Consider the following 25,106-nt stretch of genomic DNA (forward strand, 5'->3'; position numbering starts at 1 on the left):
GGGTCAGTGGGTGCTATCTCCCCCAGTCACAGCAAAGCTCAGTGCCGTGCCCACTGAGAGACAGCACGGGACCTGGGCTGCCAGTGGTGCATAACCAGAACACCAACCCTGAGAGCAAACAAACATGGAGTGCAGGCTGACCTATTCTGTCACCACCTTGGTTGTGGATGGTCACAGGATGAATGTCTCAGGACTTCTACACAAGGGAGATGTTCATATCGGTGTCTTTGCTGGGCCCCTTTCCATCCCAGCAGCACCCCAGAAATTGCCAGAGCTGTTAGCACTAGGTCATGGCAGAGAATCAGCACCTCTTATCTCCACACTGACCAGGAACACAGGACTGGCTCTCTCAGGACTCCCGTTATACGGGCTGGGAAACCTGATCCAACCAGATGCTTCAGTGCCCATTGTATAGCACCCCAAAGCATGCCAGGGCCCTCACCCCAATTGAAAGAGACAACAGGGAATAGGACGCATGCAAAGCAAGTGAATACAGGAGATAAGTGTCATCCGGAAGTGAGGTGAGGGACAAAGCATCTCAGCTGTCTGCTTCAAGGATGGGTACAGGGCAGGAATAGCAGGGGAGTGCAGCTAAGGATCAGTAACATCAGTGGGGCCCAGCTCTGGGACATCAGAAGCTACAGGTCAGAGTTTGCAGGGCATCAGCAGAGCTGTGTGGTGGATCCCATGTGACAGGATGGTGTCTGTGTAGGGAAACACAGAGATTCCCAGACTGCTAATACCTACCCATCGCAAGGGATGCTTCCATTGCCATTGAGTGCTCCATGCCATGGCAGCTGTTCTGTCAGAGATGTCAGTTAGAAAGGCTAACAGCACCGAAACACAATGGGACTGGGCCCTAGGCACAAATATTACATAGATAATAAAGAATTGCCATCTGTACCTCACACACTTGCCTGGCAAGGCTGTCAGCAAGAGCTACTGGCGCAGACCAGGTGTTAGTGGACATGCAGCAGGCCCTGGGTACCTGCCTTGTCAGTCTGCTTGGCTTCTCAAAGACCCTCTTCAATTCACTGAACAACAAAAGGAAAGGCCCACACATCCTCCTGGAGCTGTTTTGTTCCTACTGCCTTATCAGCTCTTGTTCCCAGGCAGGGCTGCTCAGCTGGACACGTCTCAGCCAGCAAAGCCACTGGAGCTTGAAGCCAGGGTACCTCTGGTGCAATTCAGTGGGAGAAACTCAAAAAAACTACATTCCTGTGGTTTGAGTGGTGAGAGGGACTCTGCTAAGGAAGATGCATTGGAGAAGATAGCTCAGTGTCTGCAAATAGCAATGGGGCACAACTAAGATGGATGGCTATTTCCCTCCCTCCCTCACCCCTCCCCATCTAACCAATGCAGCACATCAACATGCTACTCCAGGAGGGCAGCAGGGTCCAGCAAAGCCTCTCCTTAAGGGGAAACAATGCCCACTGCAGCTGTTACGCTACTGCAGGGTTTCCTCAAACTTCACTGCACCACAACCCCCCTCTGACAACAAAAAATTACTATATGACCCCGGGAGGGGGGACTGAGCTCGCCCAAGCCCTGCTGCCAAAGTGTGTGTGTGGGGGAGGGGGGCGCGTAAAGCCCAAGCCCTGCTGCCCCAAGCGGGCCAGGGGGAAGAGAAGGGGCAAAGCCAAAATCCAAGGGCTGAAGCCCCAGGCAGGGGGTCTGTAACCCGAGCCCTGCTGCCCAGGGCTGAAGCCGTTGGGCTTCAACTTTGGCCTTGGGCGGTTGGCTCAGGCTTCAGCTTCAGCCCTGGGCAGCGGGGCTCAGGCTTTGGCCCCAGCAAGTCTAAGCCAGCCCCAGTGACCCCATTAAAACGGGACTGCAACCCACTTTGGGGTCCCAACCCACAGTTTGAGAATCACTGCGTTACTGCATACTCGCCATTCTACAGGACGCTGTATTATGGGGGCTCCCTCCTCCTAGGAGCCTGGCAGAGGGATCTGTTCACCATTAGGAGTTATTCTGTTTGCAGGCTGTCCATTTATGCATCCCTGGCAGCAGCAGAACATGCCTCTCCCCACAGTTTCTTTCTGCAGCAGAATTTGTTTATGTATCTGCAGCTGCTCAGTGCATTCACTGTGGGAATCCAAACTAAAATTCCAGCCTTGTGCAGCAGAGAAGGACCCCACAGCATTCCCATTGCACTGCCTAAGGAATCAAAGGGGGCCCACACCCCCTAGAAATGGTCAATCTGGAGCAAGGACTTAAACTCCCAGCCCAGGGCTCTGCAGTCCCCTCCCCCAAACCCTGCTTCATTCCTAAATCTGGGTGGAGAAGGGGATGGGATTATTTGGTTGCAATTTTTTCAAGTGAAAAATAACCCAGCAGTTCAGTGAAAGGAAGGGGCAGCATTACTAGGCAGCGGGCTGGGAGCCTGTAACCTCGCTACAAGGTCAAGGCAGAAGACTCTCCCTTTCCAGTGAGCAGGATGTGGAGACAGAACCTCTTGGGGCAGATGTCCACACACACACACACTCCCAATGCAGCCAGGCTCCCTCCTCATCCCCAATTCCTGGGAGCTGTAAGCATGCAGTTTAGCTTCTCAGTGAGCAGAGCGCCCCTCTTTTCATTGCTGGCCTCTTCATCCCAGCAGCTGCTCTAACATTGCATATTCTCTGCTTCCTGGATCAATGCCACTAGCAGAAACCTGGTAGGAATAAGTCCACTGGCCCAGACAATATTATACCAGGGATGGGGGTGGGGAACTGCAGCATGTGTTCTGAGCAACACAATTGACTGTCAAAGGAAGAGTCAGAGTTCAGAAACACAGAGATCCCTTTGCTGGGGAGCAAATACCTCTCGAAGCTCTATGAGCGCTGCCTGGACCGAGCTCCCTCAGAGTGCCTTGCAAGTGCACAGAAATGGGGAAATGACATTTAATGCTTCAGGGTTGTTGTCTCCTAAAATATTCTGATCTTAAATATGGAGATACTTCACAGCACTGCCTGCAGCTGAGCATTCAGACTTGGCATTCTAGGTCGTTTGAGAAAAACGGAATCCTGGCTACACCATACACTGCCCCCTGCTGGCCAATCCACGCAGCAACACTGACATCATCCCTGTGGCCCAGCTGTTGACCAGCATCTGCTGGGAAAGGAAGCAGTAGCAGGGCACAATGCAAATGAGAAACAGTACTTGCAATAGATAGGCAAGAAACACCAAAATTGAGAGGGAATGTGTGGTTGACTGCAAATCCTGCAGAACACAGGACATTCGGCAGCTTTAGAAAACACTGCTAAACCATCCTCCAAAAGGGCCATCATAAGAACGATAGTCTCAAGCCCTGTGCACTTTCCTACCTCTGAGCCCCTATTGACAAATACCACCTTTGCTCCAAGCAGAGTTATGACCCTGAAAAGGGAAAAACACACCTGAGACTCCAGGGCATCCACTAGGGACTATGCTATTGATTTTACATGGAAGGTACCCAGATACTATGGTGATGAGCCGCAGTAAGAAATTGATAAATTAGGTGTTTCTCATCCCAACACCACAAGCTGTGTTAACTGATCTACCATTATCTGAGCCTCACAACTCTCCCACCAGATCCATGCAAAAGAAACGTTCACCCTGCTATTTGTGGTGTCTCTGAATACAGTGCCTTAACCAGGTTTCTGCTCTACTGCCTTAATACACCAGTTATTTTAGAACAGGGTAATAGCATAAACCTTCCTGAGAACCTTCTTCACCACACAGTGAACACTGCAATGAGCCAGGAGTCCGAGCAGGACATCTCAGCTCAAGGAAAAGGAAAACCACCAACCAAGGAAGAGGGTTTAGACCTATATCTTCAATGAGTACCAAGCCTAATGGATAACCTGACAGTTGGAGAAGGGACACAGATAGCGTACCTCACTCTGCGAACGGGTAGGAAAGCTCATCTGTAGGCTTGCTGTAAATTAAGTTCTATTATTTGGTTAAGAAGCTACTCAAATGAAAGCAAACATTGTCCTGCAACAGCCCTGAAAGTCTCCATCCCCCCATTGTTCACTTCTTGTGCCCTGCACTGCTGCACTTCCCAGACTCACTGTACCTCCCGGGGTGGGATGGACACCAGCACTAGTCACCAGACTAAGAGGTGGGAATGACAGCAGGGTTTCTGAAACCTACTTGCAGTAACTGTGCTGCACACCCAGCTTTTGGAAGGAATCACTGCTCTTCTCTTGTGTTACAGTGAGCCCTCCGCCATAGTAACGCTGGACCAACCCAAACATTGCCCTCCCCCCCAAACACACACGCCACCTGTATACTATCTTTGTGCCAGCTACATTTCTCTCCCCTCGCGCATTCTCAGCATCTCCTACTCAGCTGCCCTTGTGGTGGGGAGCAGCCAAGTATGACAGGTTTCTCCTTCAACCGAACCTAACTCTAGTCTCTCTAAATCAGCTGGCCAAGAATCAGGCTCTAGACAATGGCTTGTGGGTCCCAGGCAGTTTAATCCGGTGTGCATTTTAATCCTCAGCAGCAGCAAGGGAACACTGAAAAAGCAGTTCTATGCAGTCCAGCACCTGTGCCGACAGTAAAAGGGAGCTGGCAGGTGACAGACAGCCAACCACAGCCCCTGTCCTGCAGCTGGGGAACTGCAGCTTTGAGCCACCTATTCCAAGCAGGCCTGGATGGCACAGTGGCAAGAACGCCAACAGGCAGGCTCCAGCAGCAAGTGATGGGAGACATCCCTGAACCTCAGAGGAGGTTTGGCCCCGAGGTCTACAGGCCACCATCTCAGTCATTCCACACGAGAACTGCCTAGCATATGGCTGTTTCTTTGCTTCCCCTCTGACTTCTCACAATCAGCAGCTACAGGATCATAAAATTATGGTTGTTTGAAATCACCATTTGGTGCATGCTCATAAAAATGCCCACCTTCTCCCAATGCAGAGGTACAGTAGATGGGCCTGCACCCACATCTCTCCATGATACCACCAATGAAATGAAGTCCCAGAGGAGCCATCTAGTACCCAAATGTCAGGAGGTGCCACAAATTCAGTTTCTGTTGCAGCATTAGCACAGCCATGTTGCACAGATGTAGCATTTTTTCTGACTGTTCTCCTCCTTAAGTATGAATGCATTCCATTGTGGGAGTTCATCTATGTCACCATGTAGACAGGCTGAGTTAACCCTTCATGTTCTCAGTAACCAAATTCTGATATGCTCCGTTTCTGAACAAAGTTACAATGAATGTAGTTCATGAAAAGTTGGCAGCAAACACACAGGGTAGGTGTGCCTCTCCTGCAACACAACAGGCAGGAAAGAGTCTAAGCATGTGCAACTGGTGACCAAGGCAGGGGAAAGTGGCTGTTAAATCTGCTTTCTCCCTCTCTGGGAGCCCACCCAGCCCCCTGCAGCAAGGTGGGAGGAGCCATCAATCCTCCATCTTACTCTCCTTGGGACCCATAGGTTTCCACAGAGCAAGTCCTCTAGGAGCCAGGGGATCTCAAACTGGGGGTCATGACCCTCAGGGGGTCTCAAGGTGGTTGTGTGGGGGTCACAAGCTATCAGCCCCACGGAGCTGGAGCCTGGCCATGCATGGGGCTGACAGGCCTAAGTCCCCACTGAATTAAATTAAAAATTAAATTACTCCTCCCTTCATTTTTAATTTTAAGGGGGGGGGACAGAGGGTGTCACACTGAGATAGCCCCTTTCATACAGTAATACAAAAAGTTTGAGAATCACTGAGCTAGATCCAACACTTGGTAGTGCACATGTTGCTCCCAGAGAAAGGGCAGTGCAGAGACAGGCCATTGAAGGAGATGTCCTGGATCTGCAGGGTTACAGGCTGCTGCCCCCCAGGCCATACTGTCTCTAAGTGGGTGGGAAGGCCACAGCAGCACTCAGGATGAACCTTGCAGAGCTTTCCCTGGGGGAGAAGAAGAGAAACGCAAGCACCTGCATCCACATTCCTGGATATGGGATGAATTAGCATCTCATTTCCTACTTTAAAAAAATGTTTTTTTAAATTGCAGCGGACTCTTGCAAGGATAGAAACTTCCTGCATGCAGTGGGAGGGCAGAACATCTTGGGAGTACCCACTTCTGTGACCATGCCATTAACACATGCCCTGGCACAGCATTTATAGGACCCACACAGGGCCTCCATGAAGGCAGCAGGGCTGTAGAATGTGCTGGGAGATGCTGGAAGTGAAATGGGAGCTCCTCAGATAGGGAGTCAGAGAATGGCCAGCTCACCTGCCAGGGTAAGACAGCTAAAGAGGAGCCTGGACCCTGCTCTCCACCTTCTCCTCATTGTCCTGGGAATCTACACCCCAGTCAGCTGCTTTGAATGCTTTGGGCTTATGTCCCATAGAGCCCAGAGGCCTCCTAATGCCAGCAGGGGGGCAGGTGCTGCAGACAGTGAGAAGGAAGAGCCCTCCCAAGCTAAGTTTTCCTGTAAGTTGCATGGCCACAAGGCAGGCAGAGTTGCTATGACTGAAGAGAGGTGCCTCTCACCTGGCAGTGAGCTGCTGTGGTGAGAGGGGGCTATGGGATGGGGGGGGAAGTCCTCTCCCTACTGCAGCCCTGGAGTAATCTGCACCCCAAACTCCTTAACCCCAGCCAGAGTCCTCATCCTCCCACACCCCAACCCTCTGCCCCTGTTCTGAGCCCCCCTCCCACGCTCCAAACCCCTCGGCCCCACCTCCACCACACATTACCTCCATATTGATGCACATAACAAAATTCATTTCACACATGGATGTAAAATATTAAGAGGGAACACTGCTCACAGACTCAGGGGCTAGGACACTTTGAGCCAGAAGCCAGATTCAGCATGGGCACTAATGCTCTAACAAAGCACAAAGGGTTGGGAGGGGCTAGGTTAGGAAGCAGTCTCAGGGCAAGCTGTGTAGGGTGACAGCATGCTTGCCAGGATACCCATGCGTGCACACACATGCAGTCTCCCACAAAACACGACTTCCCACGTTTGAAGTGCCTTTCCACTCGGAGGAGTCTGTAAAAACAACACTTCCTTACTGCACAGATCTGCTGCCTGGGTACATCAGGGCAGAGCTGCAACACTGGCTACCCAATAAATAATTTAATGCTGCTTTTAACTGCTGTCATCCCTGCAGCATCAACACAGCTCTATAGACTTTCCAGCTCATTCATTGTGGGAAATGTTAAATGAAGTCCAACCTCTGGGCCACCGGCACAATCCCACTGAAGGCAATGGCCTCGCCCAGGTATCACCAACATCATCATTTAGCTCAGAGAACCTTTATTATTGGCAATGGTGCACAAGCAGGACAGTACTCAGCTTGGATCGCAGACCCTCAGTGGAGTTTACAGATCTTGCTGTTAAAACCCCTTTTGTACACCCAATAAGTTTGACTGGGAGTCATAATGAGTGTGGAGCCCCACAGTGCCATGTTGTCACTTTTCAGACCAGAACCACAAGGTAACAAGAGGTAATGTCTACACTGCAATAGGACCTGTAGCACAGCCATGTCTGGCCATGTCAGCGGACTTGGCCTTGCAGGGCTTAGGCCGCAGGACTAAAAATTGCAGTGTAGACATTCAGATTCAGGCTGGAACCCAGGCTGCAGCCAAAGCCAGAACATCTATACTACAAATTTTAGTCCCATAAACCTGAACCCAAGTCATTTGACCCAGGATCTGACACCCGGTGCCACAGGTTTTTTGTTGTAGTGTAGACCTACTCAAAATGGTTTACTAAGCATGTGCAGTATTACTAGTTTCAATTGACCATTACTTCAAATTACTATTACTTAAATCCATTTTCCTCACACTCCACAAAGGCGCCACTCCTATCGAGGGACAGTTACAGCCACAATTCAAACTTCAAATATCACCTACTCTTGATGCAGCTTTATCAGAAAATAGAGTGACAATAACATTTTGTTGTTGTTTGAAAGGAAAAGGACTGTATTTCCGCTGGCCTGATGCATAGCCCTGAGCCTTAACCTGAGAGCTTGGACAGCAATGCCATACTCCTGCTCTAGCAGCTGAAGCAGAGAACTGACTTCGGTGTCTTGACTTCTATTCCCATCGCCACCCTGAATACAGTGCTGGTCTTATGCAAGTTACTTAGACCAAAGTTTTCCACTTGAGACACATGCTTTTCAGAGGTGCTGAGCACCTGCAGCTCCCCTGAAGGTTATTAGTCAAGGGCTCAGCACCTCTGAAAAATCAAACATTACATGTCCTAAGTTGGGCACCCACAGACTGAAACACCCCAAATCACAGGCCACTTTTGAAAATGTTGGCCCTCCTGTCCCAAGTCCTGTCGTCCACTCAGTACAATGGACGTCAAATGCCAGAAAGGAGAGAATTCTCATGTGGCTGCACTCAGCACCCAGTTTCCATAATAAATGACTCAAAGCACAGCAGGGCAGAAGCAGCCTCTGTGCCTCAATTCCCTCATCTGTAAAATGGGGATAACAACACTACCTTACCTCATGGGAGGCTGAGGAATTGAACTAAAGTTTCTAGCATGCATTCAGATTCTTGGCTATAGACATCAGTATCCTGCCTGTCTCTGACACTGCAGCAGAGTGAGCCACAGAAACAGCTATTTCATATTTTACTGCCCAGATTCTTCTCTAGTAAATATTTACCAGGTTGCACAAGCTCATCGTGGCAGACAGCCTTTAAATCAGTCTCAATGTTAAGGCCATTTAGCTGGCTTTTAAGACTGTAAGCTCTGTAGGGCAGAGACCATCTTTTTGTTAGATGTTTACACAGTGCCTAGCATAATAGGAACCCTGCTCTCTGATGTGTCACTGCAATACAGACAGCATAGCAAGGACAAGCCTTGCTCTGCTATTGTGGCGTGCACTGCACGGCAGGGCACTCACTCCAGAGACTTGCACAGTGGAACTGCAGAAGGAATTCTTTCTAAGAGCACTCTCTCCATTCTCCTCCCCTGTACCTTTCTAGGCTCTATGCTGCATGCTCTTGGGATAGGGCAATGTGCTTTGCACACACAGTATGTTGTCTGCAGAATGTGTGCTGTGCATTTTGAATTGTTATTTATAAGCCACGTTAAAGTAGCCTTGAGAAGCGAGGGCACTTTATGCAGGGCTGGGTCAATGCTGCCACTGTAAGATCCTGTTCTCAGCGGCCTGGATTATAGCCTGGACATTACATTTCAGCCCTGATCAGAATTATAGGTCTCAGCTCACATACAGGGATTTGGGGGAGGGGAGGAGGACAGGGGAGGAAGGAGGAGGCAGGAAACGTTATGACGATGCCAGGAACACAAGGACACCTGCCATGGCACGCACTAGCCACCCCAAACACGGAGACAGGTGGCAGCAGCACTATGGCCCCACCTCCTCTGCATCCGCCTGCACACCTGGCTCCCAGGACAGGGAGCCCACTTTGTTCCCTCTGAAAGGGAGAAGTCTCCTGCACTCAGGGAGGTGCTTTGTCTGCCTCGGGTAACTTTTCTCCAGGAGCCTGTTCTGGCAGTGCACTTCATGCTGCCCCCTACAGGGGGTATGGCTCCCAGACACCACACAGCCTGATGATTTTCATTACCAGGCATGCTGTCCATGTGACAGCAGAGGGGCAGGCAGCAAAGGGGAAGGCAACTGCTGGAGAGACCCAGGATTTGAAACAGTCAATCTTACACAGATGTACTACAGTCTGTGCCATGTTTGAGGGGCTCCCTGACTCTCCGCAGCTTTTTAGCCTCCCTTGTACTAAGTAAAAAAAAAAAAAAAAGCATGAGACGAAGAGAAGCTAGCACGGAAGGATTAATCCAAGATGGCAGCAGCTGCTCCTGCTGCTCTGCACCCAGAGCCTCACGCTGGAGCACTCAGCCTGCCCCTGAGGCTCTCTAGAAACATGGGCAGTTGAAAACATTGAAGCAAAATCTATTGTCCCCTGGGTTTGACAAGTGTCCTTCACAGAGCAATGGTTCCGTCTCCAGCTGCAGCCATTGCAGCCCCTCAGAAGTGATGTTTCCACCCCTCAGGCAAGAATGTTCTCCTACCATATAACTTTCGACCCGGTGGGCCTGCTAGGGACACAGCCATCTCGCTGGCAAGGCACTTCCCGGCCAAGCCCACATTTCCAAGGACTCCTAACTGATTTTTGAAGTTACTCTTTGGGAAGACAGTTTTGTCACTGTTCTCATCCCAAAAGCATTGGAACATCCTGGAACCATTGGGAGAGAATCCGTCCAGCCGGTTAGCTATCAGACTATGAGGAAAGGCTCTGTGGCAACTGTCCTCATGCCTTTGTGTCATGTACTCTAACATGTTTTAAGAGCCTCTTGAGCTGGTGTCCCTCACTACCAAACAGAGGGTACTGCTAGCAGGTTGCTGTCTGGAAGGCAGGAATCCTTCATTTTGGAACCTCTCCCCACTCCCGTCACTTTCTCATCCTTCCAAGCACTCTGCAAAGCTTGTTCAGACTATTGAGGAAGGTGTGGGTGGAGGGGGGGCACACATTCATGGGCAGGCTGTGTGTATGTTTAGGTTGTAATTTGTAATGAATGGGCTACATACCAAGAGCTAAGGTGCCACAAGTGGTTTGAGCATTGGCCTGCTAAACCCAGGGTTGTGAGTTCAATCCTTGAGGGGGCCATTTAGGGATCTGGGGCAAAAATTGAGGATTGGTCCTGCTTTGAGCAGGGGGTTGGACAAGATGATCTCCTGAGGTCCCTTCCAACTCTGATATTCTATGATTCTAAGCTCTGAATACGCACCTAACATAGCACTTCAAACCTTTGAAGAGATAAATGAAATGCTCTGAAGACTGGTTAATGAGAAGCAGCCCCTTCTTACTCTAGACCTGCCCCAATGTGCATCGAAGTCAGACGACTATTAATTAAAGTAAAGTTTTACTGCTTTTAACTCCTGTCAGACCTGCAGAGCCAACAACGCTGCTCCAGGAGAGGCAGCTGGATTCCTTGGCAGTCAATTCTGTTGAAGATGCCTAAGTTCCAATTGGTGAGACCTGTGCAGGGAAGGTTAATGGGAATGCACAGATGTCACAAAGGCAGACTGTAGTACTTTCATTTCTGGAAAAAGAGTGAGCCCAGATGGGGAAGTATGTAGAATGGCGGTTGTGTACATCTTTTCAATCATAAAACCGAGCACATGTGATCTGCAGCTAGTGACGAAGGGATGATAAAAATGGAGCCCCAGAAGGCCATTTTTACAGAATCCCTTTTCCAACAAAACCTAGCCCATTACAAGCCCTGAAATCCTCCAACAGGAAGCATTATGCCCTCACATTCCCCTCTGCTGGAGCATTGCTGTGCCCCTCCTGGCAGCTAAGAGGTGCACAGCACACTGGCTATGCTTTGGATTCATGGGGAACCCCACAACTCACCCCAACACCTCGCCTCCCCAGTCCAAACCATATGTGGCAGAAACACCCACAGGTAATGCCAGTTACCACCTAGAATGCTGATCATTAGAGACACCTGCAGCCAGTCCAGAGGCTCACAGAGGTGAATCATAGAATATCAGGGTTGGAAGGGACCTCAGGAGGTCATCTAGTCCAACCCCCTGCTCAAAGCAGGACCAATCCCCAGCTAAATCATCCCAGCCAGGGCTTTGTCAAGCCTGACCTTAAAAATATCTAAGGAAGGAGATTCCACCACCTCCCTAGGTAACCCATTCCAGTGTTTCACCACCCTCCTAGTGAAAAAGTTTTCCTAATATGTCAACCACAAGTCCTCAGCACATCCCACTCAGAAATGGGACACGCTTAGCAGGATCACACTAAGATGGCTTCCACGGTTCCCCTCAGGCCTCACCCAGTAAAGATGGCTACCTGTTGCTCCATTACCCCAGCCCTCATCTCACTGGGATCCATCCTCATCCCCAGTGACTTCAAGTAGATGAGAGCCACGTGGGGGAATCAGGACAACACGGACTATTGGCGGGGCATGCTCAGATGACCACCCCCCTTCATATCAGACATGAGCAGCAGCATTTCCAAGAGCAGTGACTGGATAAAGAGTGGCAGCTGAAGCCAAGAAAATCAAGGAGAGGCTGGTGGGGAGAGTGAAGCACTGAGAAGAGCTTAGCACCTCTCTAACACCACCCTCAGCTCAGCAGGGGAGCTTGCACCCCGGTGTCTGCCTGCATTTCATAAAGCAACTGGACACACAACCACAGAACTCCCTTTCCAGAGATAGCTGCCCAGAGCACTGCACCCTCCCTCCTGTCAGATTTGGGCATAGCACTCAGAGTCTGCAGGCCTCATTACTGTAACCCTTTACACCTGGGTATGAAACCACCATCCTTGAAAAAGCTACATTTAGTTAAACATGCAGCCTTCCACACAGCACCACATGCAGCAGAAAACCACTTTATACGCTGGCTTCCTTTGGGATACCAGGGCAAATTCAAGCGCTAGGTCCTCATTTCCCAAACACTCCATGGGACTGTCCCAAGCTACCTCCAAGAGTGACCAAGGCAGCTACATTCCAGTGAAGCGAGGGAACCACTGTCCTCAAGAATTAGGCTTGTATGTGTGTAGGAAATACTTTCTCGATGACTGGCCCACGAATCTGTAACTGTCTATCGAAAGATCAGGGTGACCACAAACCTCAGTGTCTTCACAGCTAACTGCAAGCGCTGCTCCCGTCAGCCTGCCCACAATAACACCATACCAAGAACAAACAAAGCCAGGCCCAGCTGGCTGGAGCGGGAAGAGTGAAACATTTATCGCTTCATACGTGCATTCTGGGAAGTGCTCAAATACCCCTGTGAAGGGCACCACACAGGAACCAAGACAGATCAATAAGAAATGTAGGTTTTCCAAACCTTTAAAAGAGAAACTAAAAAAGAGCAGCACACTGTACACACAGATAACATATTGCCTTCCTGGCTTAAGTGAGCACAAAGTATTGGATCCAGACAGTTACCTGAGAATCTCAGAGAGAACTCCATTCTTCTCTCTTCTCAGGTGTTTAACAAATACACACAGTGCACTTAATCACTATTTTATTTTGTAAAAAAACAAGGGCATTAAATTTAAACCCCATATTAATTCAGGATTACGTTTCAGGTGTTTATATGCACAAAAGCCAGAAAACGCAAGGCTATGGTTTCCATAGGAATAGAAGTGCTAACTACTCATAAGTAGCAAAGCCCTGCTGTTTATTTCTGTAGGAAGGGTTAGCCTTAACAACTTATTATATATGTAAAAAGAGCTAAGAGTTCTCATAAGAACCATCACTTGGAATTTCCTGACTTCTGGGTAGGTAAAGCTTCACCCAGAACTTAGCACTGGCCTCATTTGGGGATGTAATGCACATTGTGTGGGTCTGTGTGTGCCTAGTGGCTGTACTTAAGAAATTCACTCTGGTTTCAGAGAGACTACCTGTTTGAGCAAAACTGTCAATATGTAATAAGGGGAACACACCTGGAACCAGTCACATTGTTGTGTTGACACCAGAAATAATTTTTAAAGTGAGCTCGTTGTGTATATACACTCACACGAGCACATACAAGTCGAGGAGAGACCACAGACCCGCCTGCATAAATGAGAGTGAGTGACCAACCCCAATTTTTCAGTTTTCTCCATGGCTTGCGAGGAGAGAGGTTTAATAGACAAGAGGACAATTTGCTCCCTAAATCCTCATGACAAATGTAGGTTTTTAATAAATACACATGGGCCAAACTTCTTGAAAGTAGCCACTGGTTTTGGGTGCCCAACTAGAGACACCTTGAGTCTAAAATTCAAGGAGGTTCCCATCAACTTCAGCTGGAGCTGGGAGCCCTCACCACTTCAGAGTCTGATCCAAGGTGTCAAGTTGGGCACCAAAAATAAGGCACCTAAAAATTTCCAAGACACCCTCTCAAGTTAGGGTGTTTTTTTCTTTAACATCTCACTACCACCACACACATACCCCCACACCCTCTCCCTGTTTGTGTCACAGTGCTTCCTCCTGAGCTAGAGTGGTGTCCCCTCACAGAATATCCCAGGGCAGCTGCCTCCCACTCACTTATCTATCAGACTGGAAATAAGACATTTTTAACTATGATATACAGGAGGTCAGACCAGATGATCTAATGGTCCATTCCAGACTTAGAATCTACTGTCTCTCTACTTTTTTCCCCTCTTTTGCTGGAGGAGTCTAGTACCATCTGGAATAAGCAGGGATGTCTGCATTGTGCTGGCAGTGCTCCCACTGTGGAAGACTCCATTGTATGTCCATTTTGGACACTCAGAACAACTTTCCTTTGGGGTGAAGCTTTCCCAGTCTGGGCTCAGTCCTAGAGTCACTGGCTGGTTGGTTGGTTGTTTTTTAACTTGAGTAAATTGGGCTCCAGAGCTCTCAGTACTTTGGGGGTCTCAGAAATTTGCTATACCCCCACATGTTCTGCACATTCCTCACTTCCATTTGGAAAAAGAAGTTTCCGTGGCAAGGATGGAGCCACACAAAAGTGACTCAAGAAGCTGCTATTCTATAATCCCAAACTTGCTGAGAGCTGCCTCAAAGCAGACATCAGAGAGAGTTCCAGCCTCTGGCTCCAGCCGAGTCCATTCCTCCCAGTGAGCCACTGGCTGGGGAGGGTTACATCTTAACATCACAGAATATAAAAAAAAAAAGAGAGAAAATTAAAAGCTAAAAACTGTTAATGCAACAATAAGACTGTTCAGTTAAAGCTAGGGAGAAAGGCAGACTGCAGAAATTAGGGATATACTGTAATATACTAAATATCAACAAAAATACATTGAAGTACACAAAGAAGGAGAGAGAAGGATGGCAAATACAACATGCATGCAGCAGGGACCAGATAACACCACTGTGAGATGCTTAAGGTTGGCATGTCTTGACTTTTATTTACTGTCACGGTCAACCTGAACATTGCACGTACTCACACTAGGAACATAAACTGGGACTAGCGGTCTCTCTGTGCGACTTCTAGAAACAGCACATTGTGATTAAAACATGTGATTCTTCACATGTGTGGAGAAGGCTGCACACCAATGAACTCAGACCCCTCACTAGCCTCCATATTTAAAATGCCTCGGCAGGTTTGTTCCTCCCATTGTTCCTGGTTTCATAGCGGGGTTTACACCCACTGCAATCCAAGTATTCTCTAGAGGCAATAATACAACTCCCCAGGCAGTAAGGAAACAGCTTCTGGCTGAGGCATAAGGACCAACTGCATCACTTCCTCCATGGAAAGGGACCTTACAGTGGTGAAGGGGTAAACATCCCTAGATGCTATTAACTAATAATGTCATTCAAGTGCCTGCCTCTCCCTGAAGATTTTGGGGCCCAATCCCATCAGGCGCAGTACCCTCAATTCTCACTGACTTCCCAGGGAGCTCACAAACCTGCTGGAATAGCCCCAGGGAAACAGTCTCCTAACTGACCACCAAGTGCCTGCCTTGAGCATTAAAACCCAAGAGCAGAGATGAAAGCAGTTCCTCAGGGCACTACCACAACATCAATATTAAATAAATAATAATAGCCGCATACTGTCCGATTACTAGACTGCATGCTAGATAATCCCATATAAGGACAGATTATGATGGTCGGATGCATTGTCCCATCACATAGGAAAAAAATACTCTACCAGCCTTAAATAATAGGAGAATCTGTTTTTGTTTTTTTTATTTTGGAGTTCTTTTTATATCATAAGCTTCCCCCACACACACACACGTTTTTTGTATTTCTCTGAAGACTCACTGTTACAAAAGAATGTCAGCAAGATTGCCCCCAACTTTGTCACTCAATTGGGCATCTAGAAATTCCACTACAATCTCTTTAGGGCAGGTATTGTCTATCCCCAGGTGCCTGTAGAGACTTGGCACACTGGGACCCCCATGCTAATCAGGACCTTGAGGCTACCACCAATATACTAACAGACTACAATAATATCTAGTGTATCACTTTGGGGGCAGAGGTAACACTGATTTTCTATTATTTGCCAAGGTGCCTAGAGGAATCTTTTTTGAGGTATCTTAAATTGAAATAGGCCACTATTGTATCCATGTGTGGGGTTGTTACTAAACGCCCACAGCTTACTCCCTTTGTGCATTTTGCTTTCTGCACTTCACCCAGCTTGGACACTGGGCACTTCCACTTCCTGGCAGCAGCTCTACCTCTGCTTCCACGCGGTAGCACAAAGCTGCAGTATGTGCCTTTCAAACATTTCAGTGGAGGGTTACAATCTACCTCCCTGGAAGCAAAAAGAGCTTTCCCTCTTAATTAAAGTAGTAATTAAAAATCTCTTCTACTCATGTAAGGTTCTGTTGACCTCTAGAAAGAATCTAAGTTTAGGGCTCACAGGACTTGGCAGTGTTCCTTTAAGACAACTTCAGAGAAGGTCTTTTAGAAACCTGCCTGGTTCCCATGTACTCAACACACCAAATCCACATTCCTTTATTAATGGTCACCAGGAGCAGGAGCCTGGTCAATCCTTCCCTCTCTCCTTTTCAAGAGCAAATCCCCTCCTGTATATAGATGTGCAAGATACTAGCTCTTATCTCCAAGAACTCAGGCCAGAACCCCACAAGTTCATACAAAAGCACAAAGGCCCCTGAGCCAAGTCTCGCTGCTCTGCAAGGCCAAAAGTTTAGCTGCTAGCCTCTTTAGTTTGTCTTTATAAGCAAATGACTTTAGAAATAAGACACACCATTAAATAAAATATTTTGCATCATCTACCTGTAAAACTTTATGTCCCTGGAGAAGTTATTATGGAGAAATTATTAAGAATCCCTCAAGGGATATTAATCTTAAAAATTATGAAACCACAATTCTAGGGAAAGAAATTTAGGCATTTGTTTCTCGTTCAGAGATGCAACAGTGCAACATAAGGAACATCTCCATTTCTGAACACCATCAATTTACTGAGTCACTAGAAATCAGCGGATCGCAAAAAAGATATGCGTTATTGGATCTAGCAACATTGATGACAAAGGGCCCAGGAAACTACTGAAACCAACTACTAATAAAGACTGGTAGCACAGAAAGGGCCTATTTCCTAATTCTGATATATAAGAGAGAATGGAAAGAAGGGTTAATGTAACTAGTTAAATAAGGCACAGTTCTCTCCACCTAGCAAACTGCTATATAACACACTGAAATAGATTGTGACAAAGCTTAATGACACCCTCTAAAAAGAACATACTTTAGTCACACACCACAAAAAAATGGTGCAAAAAAGTTGGCTAATTTCAGAGGATCAAGCTAGTTAATTGTTAACGTAGGTGAGGTGACCCCTGAAAAGGGACTGCTACTTTCTGAGAAATATCACAATCCATGGCTGTGTTTAGATGCTTTGGATGTTAAGAAAAAAAAAAAAAAAAAAAAAGACAGCAACAATTTCCAAGACATTGTCCGTAGATCCCAATGAGTGAAGAACCAGGCTTGCACTGTCAGTCAGTTTAAAATATTACTTTTTATTTCGCAACATTTTAAATACCACTACGTAAGGCAGGGGTTGGCAACCTTTGGCACATCAGAGTAATCCACTGGCAGGCGGCAAGACATTTTGTTTACGTTGACCATCCACAGGCACAGCCCCCCGCAGCTCCCATTGGCTGCGGTTTGCCGTTCCCAGCCAATGGGAGTTATGGGGGGGAAGAGGGGGAGCATGCCTGCGGCGGTCAACATGAACAAAATGTCTTGTGGCCTGCCAGTGGATTAGTCTGATGGGCTGCGTGCCGAAGGTTGCCATCCCTTGACATAAGGTGTCCACAGAGGTTTTGCTGGGATGTAATCCTAATAATATTGCATACTATATCATCATACTTTACACCTTCAAAGTGTTATATAGACATCATTCATTAACCTTCAACACATCTCTGCTATGTGCGCACACACCCCTTATAGAAGGGGAAACTAAGGCACAGATTGTTCAAGTGACACATCCAAGACCCCAAAGGGAGTTGCTGACCTTTCCTTAGCAGGTGATTTTAAAAGGTTGCTCATTTACTCAAATTTATTTAACCTTTAACATCTCAAAACTAAAGAGAAGAAAGAGTCAGTACTGGAAGAACAATAATTTCTCTACCAAGTCAGTGAGGAGGACACCAGGGGATGGCAGCTCCAAAAAGAACTAGAGTAGAGGGGGCACCGCCTACAAGTGAACCAGCCAATTTTCTCCAAGAGGGATTTATTTCTTGTGCAAAAAAGAGTAAAGTCTGAAGAATTTATGGTGCTGGGTGGCCCAAAATGAATTTCCTTCTGGAGAAGAACATGACAGAGATGCCACCTGAATGAAGTAAACAAAAGATCAAAGACAGCACTGGAGCAGCTGCTTTCTTACCTATAACATGGATATGATTGTGGGAACAATGTTAACATGCTGCAGTGGGCTCACATGAGCACTGCTCAACTTTCCCTCTCATTTCGGCTATATTCTAACCAACCTAACACTGTGACAATTCAGCAATATGAGCAGTGCCACCTGCCAAGCATCTGTAAACCTGTAAATGAAAGGCTTTGAAATGAGAGGCAGTCTGGGAGTACTACTCTAACAATCAGGCCATTCCCAAAGACACCACTTCAATGAGGCCAGCAATTACAGAGAAAGGAATCAGAGCCTTCTATATAGATGCATAGGAAAATCTAACCCTTATGGATCACCATTTAATCTGTTCTGCTACTCTACTGACCTAATAATAGGAACCCAACATTCTTTAGCCCCAGAAAGCATCTGCCCTGCTTCCTAAAGAGGGGGTGAGGGGAAGGAGGAGACTATGTTTTCACAAGAAGTGTCTCAACTCACTCAAAAATAAACCAAGCACTTTCCATACCAAAGTTAGTAAAAGGATCTCCCACATCCAAAGCCAGCAGCTGTCCCAGCAAGACCAGCTCCCTGTGCACCTACAAAGAGTCTGTGTACTCATCCTCCTCAGCTCCTAACTTTACTTGAGTTTAGCACAATAGTCAGGAAAGTAAACTGATAAATAGAGAAAATCTTAGCTGTTAAGTGTGCCACTAGCCAGTAATATCAGCTGATGATTTGTCTTCCTCTTTTATATTGTTTGTCTGTCTCTCTCTGACTTCTCAGAACGTTTACCTTAAGAACCCTACTGATCAACACTAAGAAATCTATTCTGATTATCAGTAAAGTCACTGGTAAGGATACAGATAATTCCACAAAGTAATAATCAAAATGATTAGGATTAAAGCTTTGTAACATAACTGCTAGGTAACCTGGAGATGACTGCAGCATGAATGAGATGAGACTCTATTGTGCCAGTGATGCCATTATATTGTGACATGGCTGCAATGTCACAATAGATCTGCGTCTGCTTTGCATACAGCAAAAGAGGCAGAACAGATCAGGCAGTTCTGTAGGAAGAGTTGCTCCTTAATAGCATTCATTTCTATCTCCTAATCAATACAAGGTGGAAGATGACCTTGCTTGCCATAGGTCAGTTGGCAGGAAGCCCTTAAAGATGGTACCCTGGCCTTTGAAGGGGTTTCTCTGCTAGCCTTAAAGTTTTAAGACTTAATTATGGATTTACTTTGCTATAATTCTAACCAAAATAGAGAACAGACACCCAGAAATGCTGCACAGCCGATTCTCTTCTGACACAGCTAATAAACAGCTTTGCAATAGGAGTGTGTGCAATCCATACGTACATTCCAGGCAGCCCTCTTCGCCATCCTACTCGGGCACCATGGTACCCAATATCTGGAAGCATATCTGATTTCTAACTACTCGCTGGCAAACACAGATCCTAAATCCCATCCGTTGCCCTAGACCCCTACATACAGCCACAGCGGATACTTTACATAAGACTGCACTGACTCTGGACTCCACCTGGCTTCTCCTCCAACTGTAGCATACTTCCTTTGGGGGTTACTGGCTCACAGTGGCAATGGTTCGCCACCGGCTCAGATTTTCTGTAGGATGCCACCCGGGCCCGCAGCGCCCCGTGTCACTGCAAACGGGCTCGCTCCGGAGGGACTGCCCAGTGCCATGGCATCGGGCTGGCCGCACGTCGCACCACGCCAGCCCCAGAGCCCCCGGGGCAGGGGCACTGGCAGGGGCACACTTCGGCCCCGCACGCTGCCGGAGCATTGCGGCCCCCGCCCCCAAACGGCCAGCGAGGGATGCCCGCACCTGGCGGCCGGCGGGCAGCGCGCAGGTGAGCGCGCGAAGCTCCGCGGCAGGAGGGCGGCCTCCCCCGCCCCCCAGGCTCGACCCAGCTCCGGCCAGGTACCGTCCCGGACGGCGGGCCGGGGGCAGCGGCGGAAGGGCGGAGCGCTGGACGCGGGCCACAACTTCTCCGGGGCAGACGGTCCCGCCCCCCTCACAGCGACGCTGCCGGGGGGAGGGGAACAGCCCCTGCCCGCGGGGAGCCCGGCCCCGGGGGTGCCCGCAACCAGCCGGGCCGCGCCGCGCCGCCCCCACAGGTGTGACCCGCCGGGCCGGGCCGCAGCCCAAGGACGGAGCCCCCCGCCATGGCCGGGCCGGCCCCCCCGCCGGCGGCCCCGCGCGGGCCCCGGCCGCCGAGTTCATTCATCGGGCGGCGCCCCGCGCCCGGGCCGGCCCCGCCAGCGCCGCGCCGCCGCCGCCGCCGAAGTTGGGCGCAGAACTTACCTAAAATGGCTCCTGCGGCAGCCAAAGCCCAGCCAGCTATTATTTGGTGAAGTTTAGCCAGCCGCCCCGCGTGCGCAGCCTAGCCTGGCCCGGCCCGCCCCCGCGCCGCCGCCACTGGCCCCTGGCCGGCCCGCCCACCTGCCATTGGCCAGCCGGCCCGTCAGCCACGCGCAGCCCCGCTCAAGCTTGGCTGCAGCGTGCTTATTGCTAGCTCCATTGTGCTCCTATTTGCATTGATGTGATCGCTGCTGGGATTGGCTGGGCCGGGGCCGTGCAGCCCCCCCCCCCCCCCAACCCCCAGCCCCAGCCCCTCGAGCCACCCGGCTCTGCAGCCCTTGCCCCGCTGCTTCTCGCCCCCTCTCGCCTTCCAGCTCTGCCGCGCAGGGCAACGGCGGCTGCAAGTTCCCGGGGCTTGGGGCGGGGGGCAACCCCGAATTTCCAGTGCCTCCTCCAATCAAGGGGGGTTTTACTTGCTCCAACCAGGAAAAAAAAAAAAACCTCTCCCCTTTGCATTCCACGTCTTTGCTCGCCTTTCATTTCCCGGATGTGAAATTTCCTGCACAAAAACACAATGTGTAAAGCTGGAATGTGCAGGGCTTTGCAGTGCATCCTTGCTCGCCGCGGGAGAGGAGGAGAAAGCAGGGCACTGGCAGGGATGCCAGTTGCCTGGGGCTGCAGCTCTTGGATGTGCTGCCTCCCCACAAAATACCTGTCGGCTCGTGGCTGCAATGAGAGTTAATAAAATGTAAACGGAGCCCTTTATTTTCTAATGTATTTATTTACCCCTGCTATTTAATAGGGGGGCAGCTACATATGGGGCAAATGCCTGTAATTAAAACAGCACTTGGGTTCTTTGGAACCTTAATTTATGCCGTAAAAAAGGTAGAAATAAGCATGATATAGAGGGCCAAAGGCTCTCAGAGCCTCCTCTTTCTGCAAACATGCTCCAATTAGGGCACTGCTCTTTGTTAGACTTGTTGCAGGGATGGTCCAAAGTACTCAGCTGCGGAGTGGTGAAATCTTCCCAAGTACCACTCAGAGTGCTGTGAAATCCTGCCTTCCACGAGAGAAGGGACAACAACAAACATAAGGGTTAGGTTCAGCCCTTGACCCCGTACAGTGATCAGATGTACTACAGGGGTCTTTGGAACAGGGTGTGACAGAGTCTCCGATAACCTGGCCCAGCAGAACAGGTTGGAGACAGCAGACGGGTCTTCGGGCCTCCTGTCTTTTCACCTTCTTTTCACCTCCTTGTTCTCATGAGATGCAGCAGTTTTTCACTCAGCCCCCCGGTGATCTTAAATACCACATTAGTTCTTCTGGTGCCCCAGCTCCTGGGAGCCGCTGCGGTTCCTGGTGGCCTCTACAATCTCTGTTCTCCAGCTCACCCCCAACATTGTCCACCTTCTGCTGGTTTCTCTCTCTCTGGGACGTCTTTTCCAAGTGGGATTAATGTCCCCCCGGTGAAGTGCCCAGAACTCATCAATTTCAATCTTTTTTTTCCCCTAGGGAGATACCATCCTGATTTTCACATGCCAGTCAATGAAAGCTCAGCACCACTGAGAGCCAAGCCAATAGACGTGTTTAACACCCTGTTCCAGCAACCACTTGCCTTTCCTTTGTGTCAGAGAAGCTCCCATACCATTACATCACAGATGTGTCTATCTGTACCTTGTCCAGCGCTGCCACAAGACACTCGTCATACCAGTGTGTCACAACTGGCCCTAATGTCTAAATCTCATTGATTCCCTCTGTGTGCTGCAGAATCTGATATTCTCTCCTTGGTAAATCATACTATGCAACTTGCTGCTTCTTTTCAGCATGATTAGACTAGTGTTGTTCCAGTTTCTCCTATCAGCCTTGATTTTCCCCAGCTATTCCCATGCTCTGGGGTTGCCAAACAGTTGGGAATCCAAACAGTAACTTGTTTCACTTATTACTGACATTCATATTAACTGTTTATTTGATCAATAGACATCTTGTAAATATGTATATTTTAAAAAATCTTAACACAGATTATTAAAATAGTGGCTCAGATATTCAAAACGAGGCTGGGAAAGCACCAGAAAATAGAATTTAGGGAATGATCCTGCATTGTCTGGGAGGTAAGCTAGATAACCTTTGAAGAGCTGATCTTTAGAATAGATCAGCTGGCTTTGAGTTACTCTGTCCTTAGAATAGCATAGTGAGAAGTTGTAGGAAATCTGCTGGAGATAATGTGCATGGATAATAGCCACCTTTCTTAATTATATACCTGAGGCACTCTCTTGCTTTAGAGCAAGATTCAGATACCCTTGCTCTTGCTGAGTAGCACCTCAATCTTCATAAATTCCCACTGGATCCTTTGATGTGTAAACAGGAATGTCGACTAGAACTAGGGAGGTAGTATTATCTCTGTATATACCATTGATGACACCACTGCTAGATTATTACTGTGTCCAATTCTGGTATCCGCACTTTAGAGAGGATGCTGAAAATTTGAAGATGCTTTAAAGAAGAGCCACAAGAATGACTTAAGATCTGGAAAACCTGCCTTACAACAAACAATTTAAGGAGCTCAATCTCTTCAGTTTATCAAAGAGAAGGATTAGAGGTGACTTGATAATAGTCATTTAGTACCTACAGAAGGAAAAATATTTCTGGAAACAGAGAGCTCGTCAATCTAGCTGACAAAGACATAAGAAACAGTCGCTGGAAGTGTTAAACCATTGGAACAGATTGCCAAGGGATGTGGTGGAGTCTTTACAGCAAGACTGGATGTCTTTCTAAGAGTTCTGCTCTAGTTCAAACAGAAGTTATAAACTCATGCAGGGATCATTAGGTGTTATTCTCTGGCCTGTGTAATGTAGGACATACTTGATGGTCATAATGGTCCTTGCTGACCTTACAAGTTAGGAATCTATTAAAGTCTTATTAAACATGAGCCTACCCCATAGAAAGCAGGGACCCTAATCTCCTCTCACAGGATACGAGTAATTCCTTGGGCATCAATAGGAGCTACTTGTAACCAGAGTGAGGGGAATAGGGCCCCAGCATGGGATCACCCCATCCCCTCTCACCTTCCTTGCCCATCTCAAAATCAATTCCTATGTGACCTACTGGTTCTCAAAACCCCCATTGCCAGGCTGCACTCTGCTGGATCTCCTGAGAGCTTTATGTATTCTAGCATCCCGCAACTCTTGGCTATGCACTCCCCCTGCACACTCACTCCACTCTAGGCCTCCTGCTGAGTGGTTGGGATCCCCCACCCTTCCTGCAAGCCAGACAGATGCTTTCTCTCTTCAGATCTCACTTTGAAAACTTCTGGTGCATTTGAATCTACAAAACAACCCTATAACTTCCCTTGCCTCCTTCCCCCCTCGCTGCCTCCCACTATTCCACTGTACATGGAGTTGATCTGTCTCTATTACATCCACTGGAATCTTTACCCTATCCCCGTTCTGGGCATCACTTTCCCCCCTCTGACTATATCAGATCTGCTAGATCCAAATGTGCAAAGTGCTTCTCCCCAAACTCCTTTCCTTTTTGACTCTATCTTTGCACCCCCTCTCCCTCTGCCAAGTGTTCCTGACCTCTCTGCATTTCCCTATGTCCTGCCTTCCCTCATCCTTTTCTTTACTCTCTGTCTCAGAATTAACTCCTAATTCTTTGTATGAAGAACGCTCTGAAAAATAACTTGTATTTTTATTATCAAAATACCAACAGCAATTCATGTAAAGACTAATCACTTTTTAGTTCTCTGTGCGAAAAAAAGCACCTGAAACTGGTTAACAATCTTTGTGTTATAAATCCCGAAAGGATGGCTTTGTAGTGGAAAGTCATCTGCCAGTTCAGTCTTAAGCAGGACTGTGCTACTAAGTTAGACTTCTCACAATAAAAGTGATCATCATGCCCAACACAAAGTAGATTTGGAAAGGCAGGTTTTGTGTGATGATATTTCACTTTGCTACTGATAGCATAACAGAACAGGGCTAGCACAGTGTGTGTCAAATCTGCAGAAAACACAGATGATTTCTGCTTGATCACTGCACACAGGCAGCATTGGTGGTCTCTAAGAATCTATAAATTTGGTTTGCCCCAAAGTTCTTACCTACATCTGCTCCCGCTAAAGTCAATATCAAAGACTCTGTTGGCTTTAAATAGGGTCCAAACTGCACTATTCCCACATACTCTGAGATCCAGAAGTGATCTTACCTCAAGACGTGTGGCCCCAGCAGTTAGCCTGTGTGCTCCAGGGCAGACTAGTGATAATTTATCAAGCTCTAGGTCCTGCAAGGAGCTGAGAGCCCTCCACCCCATCCCATTGACCTTTGAAAGAACTGTGAGCACCCAGCACATCCAGAGAGACACTCAGCATTTTTCAGCCCAACGCTAAAGAGAGTTGCTGCATTGCCAAGAGCCAGAAAATGTAGTCATCCAAATGCAACTCACAGTATAACCATCAAAAACGGTCACTGATAGCGATTGTTACTCCTGGGGGAATTCTGCACTGAAAAATTAAAAATTCTCCGCAAAAAAATTAAAAATTTTTGCACACAACCTTTTAACATTATGCAGAATTCTGCATATTTTATTTGTCAAAATAACACTATAT

General features: G+C 48.2%; 1 protein-coding gene across 2 annotated transcripts in view; it reads right to left on the reverse strand.

The window, feature by feature from the left end:
* CHD6 (chromodomain helicase DNA binding protein 6) overlaps window positions 1-20,585 on the reverse strand; it is a 185,338-nt gene extending 164,753 nt beyond the window's left edge. The window contains exon 1 of one of the 2 annotated variants that reach the window (XM_084646086.1): window positions 20,513-20,585. The gene's annotated coding sequence lies outside the window, so the exon portion shown is untranslated. The remainder of the gene's footprint in view (window positions 1-20,512) is intronic. The other variant, XM_084646085.1, reaches the window with a different exon arrangement.
* Window positions 20,586-25,106: the final 4,521 nt, after the last annotated feature.

The sequence above is a fragment of the Lepidochelys olivacea genome, assembly GCF_965140295.1.
Source record: "Lepidochelys olivacea isolate rLepOli2 genome assembly, chromosome: 13".
Taxonomy (NCBI): domain Eukaryota; kingdom Metazoa; phylum Chordata; order Testudines; family Cheloniidae; genus Lepidochelys; species Lepidochelys olivacea.